The following is a 14,138-nucleotide window of genomic DNA, read 5'->3' as shown; positions in this document are numbered from 1 at the left end:
TTCAAATTTGGCCATCCAAAATTTTTTAAGAAAGTAAAACTGAAGATTCTAAATAATGCGGTCAAATTATGGACTCAGATTAGAAACGTAGTGAAGATCCCATATTACAGCAATATGGCCCCAATATGGGACTCACCTGGGACACCGGAGTGCTTAAAAGATGCATTAGCGAGACCATTCAGACAACTAGGATTTGAAAAATGGGGACAACTTCTATTTGAAAACGCCTTAATATATTGGGAACATCTACACACAATAACGGAAGGGAAGGTTTCGAACTTTAAATATTATCAATTGAATAGCTGGGCTAATACCATACCAAAAGAAGCAACAGATAAGGGTAATTTTGAAGAAGAAATGGTAAAGGAATCCACAATAAAAAAGAGGTATCAAAATGGTATTGGGCGCTAATTGAGGCTGGAGATGAAGATTTATCAATATCAGAAGAAATTTGGAGAAAAGAATTCCCTAACGAAGATATTGACTTGAAAGTGATTTGGAAAAAATCTTCGGAAAAATGTTGGGCGTGTGTGAAATCGGCAGCTTTAAAAAGAAATCATCTGCTCTCAATTCATAGAGCGTACTGGATGCCAAAAAGATTATCGAAGTTTAAAGGTGCACCAGTAAAAGCATGCAGTAAATGTGGCGAAGATAAGGCGGATGACATTCATATGTTTCATCGATGCCCGGCCCTCATGTGTTATTGGCAAGAGATTGGTAAGACACTATCGGTGGTATTGGGAACACCAATAACTGTAAGTACGCCTTTAATTATCTTTGGGATCAAACAGATGTCCTAAGGCTAAGTAAACTTCAAGAAAGCCTAATTTTTGTCTTGATATTGTTAGCACGAAGAGAGATTTGCATAAATTGGGTAAAACCAGTAGCACCGACACATGAGGACTGGCTAAATTCTGGTATTAAAGTATGTAGACTAGACAGGAAAGGGAAACGCACTAAAAGATCGCTGTTCTGGGAGATATGGGAAAACTTTACTACCTCTAGTTGATAACCTAGATTCCTTTGTCTTTCTCTTCTTCTCTCTCCATGCTCTTTTTCGTTCTTTTCTTTTTCTTTTTCTTTGTTCCTTTTCCTTTTTTTTTTTTTTCTTTTTTGGTTTTCTTTTGTTTACCAATGATTAAAGCGGAGACAATAATTTCCATGCAAGATCGGAACTCTGCCGAGTAGCTATATAGCTAGCTCATCTCAGGAACGTTGGAATTATTGTGTAGGATAAAGGTATAATGGAGTACGTTGACTGGTCCCAAGTGACAGCTGGGAATCAACAACCATATGGGGCAGTGAAGGCACACAATTGGAAAGACCGTCAAATCTCTCAAATACCTTTTTATCTACTCTCTCGCAAATATGAGGTATAAAAAATAAATTTAAAAAAAAGACATGATGTCTGCCACATCATTAAACGATGGTACATTTATGTTCAACTTGACCTTCGTGACATCCTGATGTGTCATGAGTGATAGTTAGATTTGTTTGATTCTGGGCCTTTGTGGAAATCGCACACTAGGTTCAATCCTTTTTGGTTACTTCTCTTTACAATGATATGGAACAAGTGCTAAAGTATTCAAGGTGATCAACTCTCCGAGTATGGACATAAGGATGGAGTGTAGCGAATTCCATCAATGCATTTGGGCCTGTCTGGGGTTATGACATGATTGGACCCAACTGTTTGCAGGTCATGTAGCATGCATGCATGTGTTCATGCTAAATTAGAAGCCTATGGAGTGAAGCATGAAGGTGGTGTGATATGCTGACTTCTTCAATGTTTTCAGTGCATTTTCTATGGTCAGGTGTGGAAATGCAGTTGCAATAAACCCTTGTTACATGTCATTTCAGATAAGACTTGGGCAAGCAGAGGAGAAGGGGCCACCGTCCGTAGGGACACAGCTGATCATCGTGGTTCTGGGTGTAATACGTCAGACACGGAGGAATCCAGGGACCAGGACGATGAGAGGACTGCTCCGGTGGAGATAATCTCAAAGTAATCCACATCAGAATCATCTTCGAGTACTCCTGAGTGGTGGCAGATCCAACAGGATCATATCCGCCTTCATCCTTATCCGCCACCCCCAGTTCCATCGCCACCTTCCCTGTTGTCCCCCCACAAATTGGCTGTTCTCGCTCCCCTAAGAGGAAAGCAATCTCCTCCACTCCAGGCACCACAGCTCAGCCCCTGTTAGCACTGCAGACCTGAGTGAGGAGGCTATTGACCTCCTGAGGAGAATCTCTGTGGGTCAGACTGCAGTCCTGAAGGCCATTCAGGGGCAAAGCAACCAGCTGACCCAGATGGTTGCCTATCTGGAAAGCATTCACACCTCAATGTCTGGCCTACAAAGATCTTTTCAGGCTCTTGCCTCCTGCCTCATGGCATCCCTCCACCCCTACTAACCTTCCACCCCCCCCCTGCCCCTTCCACTTCAACATTCCCTATTCCCTTTCCTATCCCAAGTACATGTACACCAAAGTATGTGCACACTTCAATAGACACAAGCACCCCATGCAAACACAAGACTTCAAGAAAACTCAAACATACATGCACACAGCAGATATTCACCTCTCACACCACCACCACCGCCCCCGCATATCCATAGGAAGCACAGCAACACATAGAGAGCCCTCCACAGATACTCCTATACCTGAACATACCACACTCACACCCACAGACCAGCCACAACACCAAGCATTCATGCAGACACTGCACCAACAGCCCCAGACCCCTCCACCACACCCATAAACCCAGACACTGTACCAATAGCCACAGACGCCTCCACAACACTCATATCCCCAGACACTGTACCAACAGCCAAAGACTCCTCCATAACACCTATATCCCCAGACACCGCATCAACAGCCACAGACTCCTCCACAAATCGCAGCACATCCACATCACTCCTACAAAAGAAACGCAAATGCTGACAGTCACCCACACAACAGACACCAACACACAGAGCAGACAACAGACCCACCTCACACTTCCACTCCCTCTTACTATTAAACCAAGCTCCACCCTGAACACCCTACTCATTTTCCGTATGAATCTGTCATGTTTGCTCTTGTCCTTAACAGACCAGACCAGGTATTTATTGAGCATGGTTGTCAAAGACCAGAAATGTTTAGCATTTTTTCTAAATATGACAAAGAAGCCGAGAAGGGTATAGATAGAACTGGTCATCATGCCAGTACAAATGTCTTATTCTCATGCGTCCTGTGTCTAAGATTTTTGATAAGACCAAACAGGCCAAGAAGCCCATGATTTTCATTGACTCACCCGAATATTTGAGAAGGATACAACACATATTTTTTCTAATTGGCAAACTTAATGCTTCCATATCCCTAGATCACTGCAAGGATTTATTGATTTAAATAAATCTAAAACTGGGAGAACTGGCCTCTTCAGAAATGTGTCCTACATCCCAGTGATAATTTTTGGAGGCCACTTAATTAAAGAAATTTCAAAATATGTCAAATTCTTCATGTCTATTGATAAGATCCAATCTTCCATCTGAAAAGTTTTTGGATACCATGTTTTTGAGAGGACCTGTAGAAGAGACGCCCACTCCACCAGTTATTTTGCACTTTCCGAAAAGCCTCACTACTTCAACCAAAGAGGTCACTTCATATTTCAATACAGACCCAACTACCACAGGCAAGGAAGATGGGGTTATCACTATGGGCCATTCAGAAGACAAATCTAAGACTATGACAACTCAGGAAAGTGTTCAACCTACACCCCCTCGCATAGGGGTAGAATACCGTTTTTTTCTTCAAAATTGGCTTTTTGAGCAGATCCCTGGATAATTAAAACAATAAAATAGTAACAAAAATAGTTATTTCATTAACCAATACAGGACTGTGTTCAAAACTTCTATCATCTTTCTCTCACAGACCAGTTGTTTGTCCAACACGAGATTCAAGAACTGTTAGTGAGCAACATTTTAGGAATTTTTCGTAATATGACATTCTGAAATTACGCAAATTGAGCTGGCATAATTACAGTTTTAGCCAGGCCTATTTTAAATTTTTTCATCTAGGTTCAAAACTAGCAAACATTTTGAATGCTGTTGATTGGTCTTCAGGCTTAACTTTCAAAACATCAAAGCTGTAACCTCGGACCTGGGCATGGAGTTGTTAGCCACACTTGACATTAAACAACTGCATACAAATGTCCCCCAAAATGGGCATTACAAGCCATCAAAATAACATTAGACTGCTTTACACTTGCTTGCATATATTTTAAGCTTTCAGAGAAAAATGCACTGTTTCAATATCAAAGCAATCATATCAAGCTTTGAGGGACAACTTCCATATAGACAATTTCTAAGGGTCTGGTGGACTGTGAATTAAATGAACCATTTTTCAGGGAAACTGAGGGGCATATTATCAAGGGATTTATCTCCGCTTTTTTGGCTTTAAAAGCCAAGAAAGCGGAGATAAAATTATCTCCCTATTACCTAGCTGTCGCTAACACCAGTTAGCGACAGCTAGAAGGAGATAGCGACCATCTTGGGCCCCGCTTTGCATGTCGAGATATTTATCACTAATGACATGCAAAGAGGGCGTGCCAAGATGTTAGCGACTGGAAACAGTCGCTAACATCGCTATCTCCTATTACCAACATTTGGAGATATTCGCGCTAAGCGCGAATATCTCCAAAAGCTAACACCTGCCCTGAGCAGTTCTTAGCCATGTTATCCAATGGGAGGTGGATAACATGGCTAAGAGCATTAGCTCGGTAATGCATGAATATCGCTGACTTTACAGCGATATTCATGCATTTCGGCCGATTTTTATCGCTTAGGAGATAAACCTTGATAATAGCAAGGTTCCTAAGCGATAAAAATCGCCGCAACACGGCGATAAAATTATTGCCGCTAAGCCAACATAGCGATAATTATCGTTAGTTGTTGGTAATATACCCCTGAAATCCTTAGCAAAATCAATCTGATTTAAAAGGACCACACAGGCCCATTTATTTTTTCATAAAATATGCATAGTACTGCCTCAGAAATACTGAACTCACAGCAAAACAAGCATTTGCAATGCATTAGCTCTTGCATGTGGTAGAGTTAGAAGTATTTGCTTTGTAAATGACAATGTCTTGTACTCATGTGTTTTGGTTTGGAGTGGAGTGGACGCATAAAAAAATGAGTGGAAGTAGACAACAGATGGATGATCAGGCGATGCATGTACAATGATAGGGAGTGTGTTTGGAAAGGTGGTGGAGTGGGAAGGGGACAAGGTAGCGACCTCAGCAGTGATGCTGTCAGGCAACGTAGAGCAAGGAAGCAACAGACAGCTTGCATCTTCCAGGAGTGTACAGTGCAGACACACACTGAGGGAGGGCACATGCATTCATAAAGAGGGATTACAAATAACGCAGATTGATGCAGAATAACCCACTGGTAGCATGGTAGATGGCATCAGAGAGCTGTCCCTGCTGTTTTCCGTGTGCATAGCTGTCAATGTTTCAGATTGCTTATGTGTGACATTTTCACAGATCCGTGCAGTTATGAGTGACATTCAAGTTCAACTGTGCGACACTTACGGCCACATGCATCAATGTTGCCGTTTGCGAATCCTTAATTGCGAAAATTAAGGAATCGCAATTAAGGATTCGCAAACGGCAATGCATGAATAATTCGCTTTTTTTTTAGTGATTCGGTAATTTTCCTTAATTGCGATTCTCTAATTGAGAATCGCAATTAAGGAATTTCTACACATTCATTCCTATGGGCCTAGAGGCCCATAGGAATGAATGGGAGGGCATTCTCAATTTGCAATTCATCATTGTGAATTCGCAAATTGAGAATGCAATTTCAAGGGTGCAGGGGTGTCCAAAAGACACCCTGTTGCACCCCTGAAATTTGCTTTTGGATACATCTTACACACACACATGCCCTAAGGGCACGTGTGTGTGTAACATGTAACAAAGAAAAATGCATTTAAAAGCATTTTTCTAGATTTTCGCAAATTACCATGAAGGTCTACTTCATGGTAATTTGCATTTCTAATTTCTAAATTCGCAATTTAAAAAAGTATGATGAATTGCATTTAAGGAATCTCAAATTGAGATTCCTTAAATGCATTCGCAATTTAAGAAATCGCAATTGTGCACTTTCTTAAATTGCGAATTTCTAAAAAGGGTTGGTGCATCCCAAATCAGGAAATTGCATTCGCAAACGGCCTAAAAATGCGATTCGCACCGTTTGCAAATGCAATTTACCTTGATGCATGTGGGGGTTTGAGTGATACTTTCTCACGAGCAAAATCAAGCAATGAAAACAAAGGCAATAGGTAAATATTAAAAATTACATCCATTTGAGCTACAAGAAACTCTAAGAAGTTCCTGAAACTGTTGCAAAGCTCTATAAATGGAAGGGCACACTAACCTGCACATGTGTGTCGAGGAGGTCAGGAAGTCTTTAATTTAACTCAGTCAGTGCCCATGTGGTAGCAGCAATTCTTGGGGGCATGCTGGGTAAGCAGGACATGTAAATAATTTAAACACATCTGCGCCGATTGAACACTCCTCCTGCAGCATCGTGAAAGTCAGTGAGTGTCTGCCCATGTCTGACCCGACTGGTGAAAGCCCAGGCACCAGCGATTTTTATTGTGGTGTGAATTACTTAGAAAGTAAATGTGATCATTACCATTGCCCCGACATTCATTCGCATTAATCTCCGGTGGCAGAATGTGAAGCAGCCAAAAGGTCACTGACTCTGGGGATGTTGCCAGTTTGCTGTCGGAAAACAACAACAGCCAGCAAAGGTGCCACTACCCCTGATAGTTCTTTCAGTTCAACGGACATTCTGAAGGCCACATGACTAGTCCAGTCACAATCTAAGGCAGCCAACAAGGTGGGGTCTCAGCTGCTAATGCAGTCAGGTGAGCCCACTGTGACGGAGTTAATAATATGTGCAGTGGAGTGCAGTGCTGGCAGGCTGTAAAGCACTCCGCCTTAAGTTCTTCGGAACAAAGCCGTCATTACCTCCGCCCTCCTCAGGAGTGGCGCTCCACTTTAAATATCCCTAGTCACCCCACCACCCCAGCACTGCTACTCCCCGGTTCATTGGCAGTTGTTGGAGGTGGCTGTGGAGTGGCTGGCCAGGCAGGTAGTGAGTGATTATGCCACAGAAGCCGTGTTTGAGGTAGGGCCTCACTACATCACTGCCATTAATACGAAATGGAGCCGGTAATTAAAAATCCTTTTTACTAACCAAGTGCACTCTGATAATTGCAGTATCGGTGTACCCCCTTAGGATATACCGACAGAATTGTTGTTCAAGCATAATCCTGTCCAGTAAAAGCAGTGACCTTGTGAAGTAAGGGCACATGGTAATTCTACTTAACTGCAGGTGTTCTATTGTGTAGTACATGTAGTTTATATCGTCTTTGGAAACAGTGCTACCTCCTGAACTCGAGCTCTACTTCTTGCACATGTTGCAGTTTCAGGAATGTTTGCTAAAAGTATTTTCAAAGTTTCTGCAGCGTCTTCCGTAAACTGAGAGGGGTGCGAGGTTGAGGTACACTTGTACTACTATTAAAATACATGCTCAAATGACGGCAGTGACACCCCGTGTCCCTGCACTCTGTAGATATCTCCTCAGGGACCTGAAATGGACACAGACAATTTATGTCCTCCCCCATCACTATGTACCTGGTACTTCAGCCCCTCCCGCAGGCCTGCAGCGGTCAGCAAGTTTGGGCAGCTGTGTTCTGCCTGGATTCCAATGACATGGTCTCTGCTCTCCTCCAGATTCACGGCAACAATGCCTGTGGAGTGCCAGTGTCCCGAACCTGCTCACCACAGGGAAGGGAGAGCGAGGTGCAGCATGTAGTTGTGAGCTGTGCTGGATTTGCAAGGGATGCACAGTGGCTGGGACCGGCTGCTGGATGGGGCATGTGACATCTCACAGATTCACAGGAGGAAATTGGGAAAGTGCCAGAAAGTGTGAGGATCAGCACATACATTTTAGGAATCGTAAAAAAACAGTACAGCATGTATGCAAGTGGCCAAATAGCTCAGATTTCACCACCAACCTGGAATGCAGGGTGGATGACACCACCAAGTTGGCTGAAGTGTGTTTGTGATTCACTCATGTTATGTTTGCAAACTTCAACACTTTTGCTTTCTTGAAGTAGTCCCCCAAAAAACACATAAACCGGGACAATGTAAGGAAACTGTAGTTGGCCACTGCTCCTAAGCGAAAAACTAAAGTGATGCATTAGGAGTGCCAACCAATGAGGAGCCACCAAAGAAGACTGATGCAGGAATGAAACAATAGTAAGCAGCAGGCGGGATTACACTCTGTATAGTGAATACAGCAGGTATTGCAGACAGCGCATGTGCACTGCCTAGGCTCGACCTAAAAAGCCCTTCAATCAAAGCAGTCTTTTCTGTAACAACTTTGAATTCTGCTTGCAACCAAATTATCAATATCATCAAGATGCACTGGCAAATTATGTCGGCAGGAAAAACTTTATATGATCCAACAATGTTTTCCTTTAGAAGAGGATTAACATCCGGGATCATCTGGTCAGAGCCTGTAAGACTACTTATACCCAGGAATACTAATTATCAAGACACAACAGGACCTAGCACCTGTTAATGGACACACTAAGTGTGAGCAACTGCAATGTGTGTCTTTTTATATTCAAAACCAAAGTCTTGAGAAAGAACATTAGCTTGAACTACGACTCAGACTATAATTCTAGCAATATATCTGTTCATTTGAGGCCCTCGTGCAGGGATGGACTGGGACGGAAAATAAAAGTGGATCCCATTGGTGAATTAGAAAGATGAAAATTTAACAAGCTTGCAAGTTGAGGCAGTTTTGAACTGGTAAAACAGGCTGTATAAGTGCTTTGTGCAGTATAGAAGACTTGATAGATGTGTGATTTCTGAAGACAATGTTTGTTTTAATATCACGGAAATGTGCAGTATAAAATGGCCCAGCAGGCCATAAAACAGGCCCACATCCAGACAAATACTGCCCCCACACTGACCTTTCAGACCAGCCCATCGTGCATTGCCTGATTGCCCTATAGGTCAGTCTCACCATGCAGGTTTGATCTTCATAGGCCAAACCACTTAAAAGTCAAAACATTCATCCAACAACATGGAAGCAAAATATCAACATGTGACACATCACTGTGTTCTAAAACTGTGAATGTTTCACAATTCACCTTACTATTGCTACAATGATATATATTGACTAATTGAGCCTGCTAATTATAGTCACAGCATTTTCTGCCTCAGTTCTAATACAATTGAAAATATTTCAGTAATGTTAGTGTTGCAAATTTGTTTCTTTCTCAGTTAATACCTTATTTTTATGTATTTATTTATTTATTTTGTGTCCTTCATAAAGCAATAGTTAGGAATTGGAGGTGTCAGGTGCCCACTTTACTTAGAAATTCTGACCTTCTGGGATTTCTCCTGGGTAAGTTCAACTTATGTGTGGAGAATTCTTGTTTTCCCTATTTCTTAAGTAAATTCAAGCTCCTTTTGTGTCCATTCCATTTTGGTACTGATTCTGGGGTGAGCTAGTCACTTTGACTACTCCTTTAAGTTCCCACTTGAAGTGTTCTATTGCATTGCTTTAGATCATTGGACAATTGCAAAGGTATCGGTGTAACTAATTGTTGTTTATATAGTTCTCCCAAATAGTCCACCATTTATTTGCTCTACCCCTATTCCCACTCCTGTCCAGTTTATTTATTATTTGGACAGAGGCCATCCATTCTCTGAGCATTGGGGGTGAGTTCTTTACCCAGTTAATACAGATCTCCCTTCTTGTTAACAGTATTACCACAAACAAGATTTTTTCTTTATTTTTACTTAATTTGGTTACCTGGGCCAGCTTCCAACTTTTCTCAAAGATAATTAAATCCATTAAGTACACCTGCACTCCCAATACCTTGGACACGATTTTACCTATCTCTCTCCAGAATTCTTCTAGATGGGGGCATTGGCAAAACATGTGGAGATCATCTGCGCCCCGTTCCCCACATCTGGGGCAGTTCCTCTCACCTTACCCTTTGAACTTAGACAGCCTCTTTGGGGTGCAGTAGGCTCTCTGTGCTGTGAAGATATGATTTTTTTCTCAAAGGTGCTGATTTTACTGTCTCCCAACAAGTGTTCATTGAGGTTTGCCATTCTTTTGTTATGTCAAGCTCTGGAAATGATTCTCCCCAGATCTTTTTGGGAATATCGTAAAACTCTTCTCCTTCCTCAATCAGCGCCCAGTACCAACATGCTACTTCTTTTTTAGTATTTTTAAATTCCTGCATAGTTTTCTCTGCTGTGCCGTAGCCCTCTTTTATATCGTTAAGATTTGTAAAGCAACTACTTTTTTGGTAATACTTGAATCTTGAGATTTTTCCATTTGTTTTCCCACTCAGTATTTCCCAGTCTATTGCAGAATTTAGAGTTATTAGCTCACCCCATTTGTTAATGTTGCTTTCTTTCAAGACACTTATTTGTCCTGTAGGCATTCGGATGTTCCCGGCGAGTCCCATATAGGTGCGTATCTACTGTAGTATGGTATTTTAAGTGTTCTTCTCATCTGGTACCAGAGCGACGCCGCCGCCTTCAGGCTTTTTAGTCTCATTTTTTTGAAGTTCTTGGGTTGACCGTATTTGTAAAAAAAATGGCTTCCTTCCTTTTGTAATGCCGCTTTTAGGTAATCGGGGTACTGATCATAGTGGCCTAGTAATATTCTGACATTTTTTAATTGGAACGCTCTGCAGTAGTTAAGGATATCGGGGCTGGCTAGCCATCCGTGTAGCCTTTTCCTTCTTATTTTTTTCCAGGCTATTCTAGCCCCTTTTGCTGCCCATATGAAGCTGATTAGTTCCCGTTGTAGATTTTTTATGTGATTGAGGTTGAAATCCAGAGGGATATTGCTGAACAGGTATGTGAATTTCGGCAGTATGGCCATCTTTATTATATTGGACCTTCCAATAAATGATAGTGGGAGACCTTCTCACACTTTCAGCAACTTTTTTACTTGATTATGTATTCTGTCAAAGTTGTGGTTCGAGATTTCCTTCAAATTTGCTAGGATATCGATGCCCAAATATTTTATTTTTTATTTTATTCTGGGGTCTTGATATTGGTTATTCCACTGTAGGATTTCGGTTTTAGTTTGATTTGCTAGGTAGCCTGACACTGCTCCATATTCCTCAATTATTCCTTTTATTTTGGGTAGAGAAGTTTCCAGATTACTTGTAAATATCATTAGGTCGTTGGCGTATAGCGCAACCTTCTTCTCCCATTCTTGGTATTTGAAAGGGATAATTCCTGATTCCTTCCTTACTTTTTCTGCTAGAGGTTCGATGTATAAGTCAAATAGAAGGGGAGATAAGGGACATCCCTGCCTTGTCCCCCATCTTATTTTTATGCTATCGGTTAATATTTCTTTTACGAGCACTTTAGCTTTTGGATTTTTATATATCTGCTTTATTGCTTCTTGGAATGTCTCACCTAGGCCGAATTTCGCTAAGGTGGCTGTTAAGAAGGACCAGCTTACCTATCGTATGCTTTGGCAGCATCTAGGGTCAGGACGGACAATGATGTATCGTAGTGGGTTGCAATGTCGATTGCTAAGACAAGCTCATGTGTCAATTCTTGTATGTGCTGTCCTTTAATAAAGCCTTTTTGGTCAACGTGAATCACTGAGCCTACGATCTTCCAAAGCCTTTTGGCTAGAATGTGTGTGTACACCTTGTAGTCTGTATTTAGGAGAGATATTGGTCTGTAGGATTCAGTTTTTGTTGGATCTTTCCCAGGCTTGAGTATTAGGTTGATTGTTGCCTTGTTCCAAGAGGCTGGTAGTGATTGTTCTGCTAGAAATATGTCATTGAATAGTTTTGTCATTGGAATTACTAGTTCCTCACACAAATGACTATACAACTAATTTGGGAGTGAGTTTGGGCCTGCTGCTTTACCTTTCTTTAAGTTCTTTAGTACTCCTAGGACTTCTTCTTTGGTTATTTCTTTATTTATCCTATCTCTCTGTTCATGTGAAATTTTTGGGAGGGCTATTTTTTCCAGCATGTGTTGTATCTTTTCTTCTGAGGGCGGGTCTTCCTCTGTGTTCAGGTTACCAAAAAATGCTACGAATTCCTTTCTGATTTCCTCCTCATCTGCTGTGTATATTTTGTCTCCCACCTGGATCTTATCTATTCTATTTCTTATTGCGTCTGTTTTGATCTTCCACGGCAATAACTTTCCACATCCTTCTCCATACTCGTAGTGAGCTATTTTGCTTGCGTCCCATTTGTCTTTTATGATTACTTAAAGGAAGTCAGCCAGCTCCAAATTTTTCTTATCTCTCTCCTCCTCGAGATTTGTTTCTGCATCATGGTTCGCAGATCTACCAATCTCAAGCTCTAAGGTGGCTATTACTGTCTCTAATTATTGGATCTTATTTTTTTCTGGTTTCGTTTTTGTAGGTGCAAGGCTGATTAATGTGCCCCTAATATTGGCTTTGTAATCCTCCCACGCAGTTTGCCTCAAGGTTTCTTTTTTTATTGAACTGGAAGAATTCTTTGGTTTCTTTTGCCAGATTGTCTAAGCAGCCAGCATCTAGGAAGATTCCCCTGTCTACTGTATATCTTTTTTAAATTTTTTTTAAATTTTAAACCAGAACAGTACATAGGATACACAGCCAGTTATAATAAAGACAACCCATATTATCATATTATCGTGGTATCCACAACAAACCGAAGAATAAAAGGAAAAAACAACTAGCAAATAACAAATACCCAGTGGCTGCTAGCCTATAAACTAGATGCTATTACTAATGGTTGGATTAATTCCATCCTTCCAGTGTGATACCGGAGTCCAGATTGCATCTCCCAACTTCCTGGCTTTCAGTCCTCTTGTAGCATAAATTGAGGTCTCATAACTATATACCGCTAAAAAGCGGGCTAACCACATCTGGAAGCTGGGAGGATCCGAATCTTTTCAACGTGCGGACAGAATAATTCTCAGTACTGCTGTGCCGATAAATAAAAGTATTTTTTCCCCTCTTGACAGCTTTAGAGAATTATCATATCCCATTAAATATAAACAGTCGGATTCGGGGAGTCTGTGACCAAATAGTACCTCCCAATAGTCTGAAATCATGCTTTTAATTGGATCGAGCTTGCGACAGCTACTGAACATGTGAATACTGTCTGCAGGGCCCGTTGTACATCTGGGGCACAGATCATTTTCTCTTTTTCCCCAAGCATGTAACTTAGCTGGGGTATAATACAGACTAAACATAGTTTTATACAACTGGGCTTTGAGGTTGCTAGACATAAGAAGACAGTTTGACAACTCAATACATTTATACACATCAACATTTGGATTCTCGACCTTCCCTGCCCACCTTACTTCAATTTTCTCAAGATCATCCTGAATTTTGGTCATTAATATATCATACAGTTTGCCAGTTCTGATCTTAGATCTTCCCATTAAATCAAGCAGTTCAATACTTGACATATCGATTGATGATTCATTAGCTTTAAGTTTTGCAAACAGTTGAGCAAATTTAAGATAGTCTCCATTAAGTAAATTATATTTCGTTTTCAAATCCAGAAAGGTAGTTTCAAAACCTTTAAATAAAAAATCATTGACCGTTTGGATACCGAGGAGTTCCCATTTTTTTGCTATGACGTCAAATTCTAAACCAGATGTGAGAGTCGAATGCCACAAGGGTGTATACCTATTAATATTACTAATATGCATATGTTTATTAATCTTATTCCAGACTTTAAGGGCACTAGTTATGGTTGCAAATTTACAATTATTTCTGTAATAAGAAGAATCTGTGTATCGCAGAAACAAGCCTTCCGCATTGCTCCCGAGCAGAAGCTCATATATCGAAGGTATTGGTTTGATTTCCCTATTGTCAACTACGTATTTTGGATTAATCAAGATAGCAAAAATTTGTAAAAAGGCAGCCCAATGATACAAAATAGTATTGGGGATAGCAAGCCCTCCTCTCTCGAGTGGTAAAGACAGCAGTTTGTGTGACCTCCTAATTTTGCCATGCTGCCAAATAAATTTAGACATAAAAGAGTTTAACAGTTTTAGGGATCTTATCGTCAATGGCTAGGGGAAT

Source organism: Lissotriton helveticus, chromosome 6 (assembly GCF_964261635.1).
Source record: "Lissotriton helveticus chromosome 6, aLisHel1.1, whole genome shotgun sequence".
In the NCBI taxonomy this organism is placed as follows: domain Eukaryota; kingdom Metazoa; phylum Chordata; class Amphibia; order Caudata; family Salamandridae; genus Lissotriton; species Lissotriton helveticus.
The sequence above is the reverse complement of the archived record's forward strand: the minus strand, read 5'-3'. Positions refer to the sequence as shown.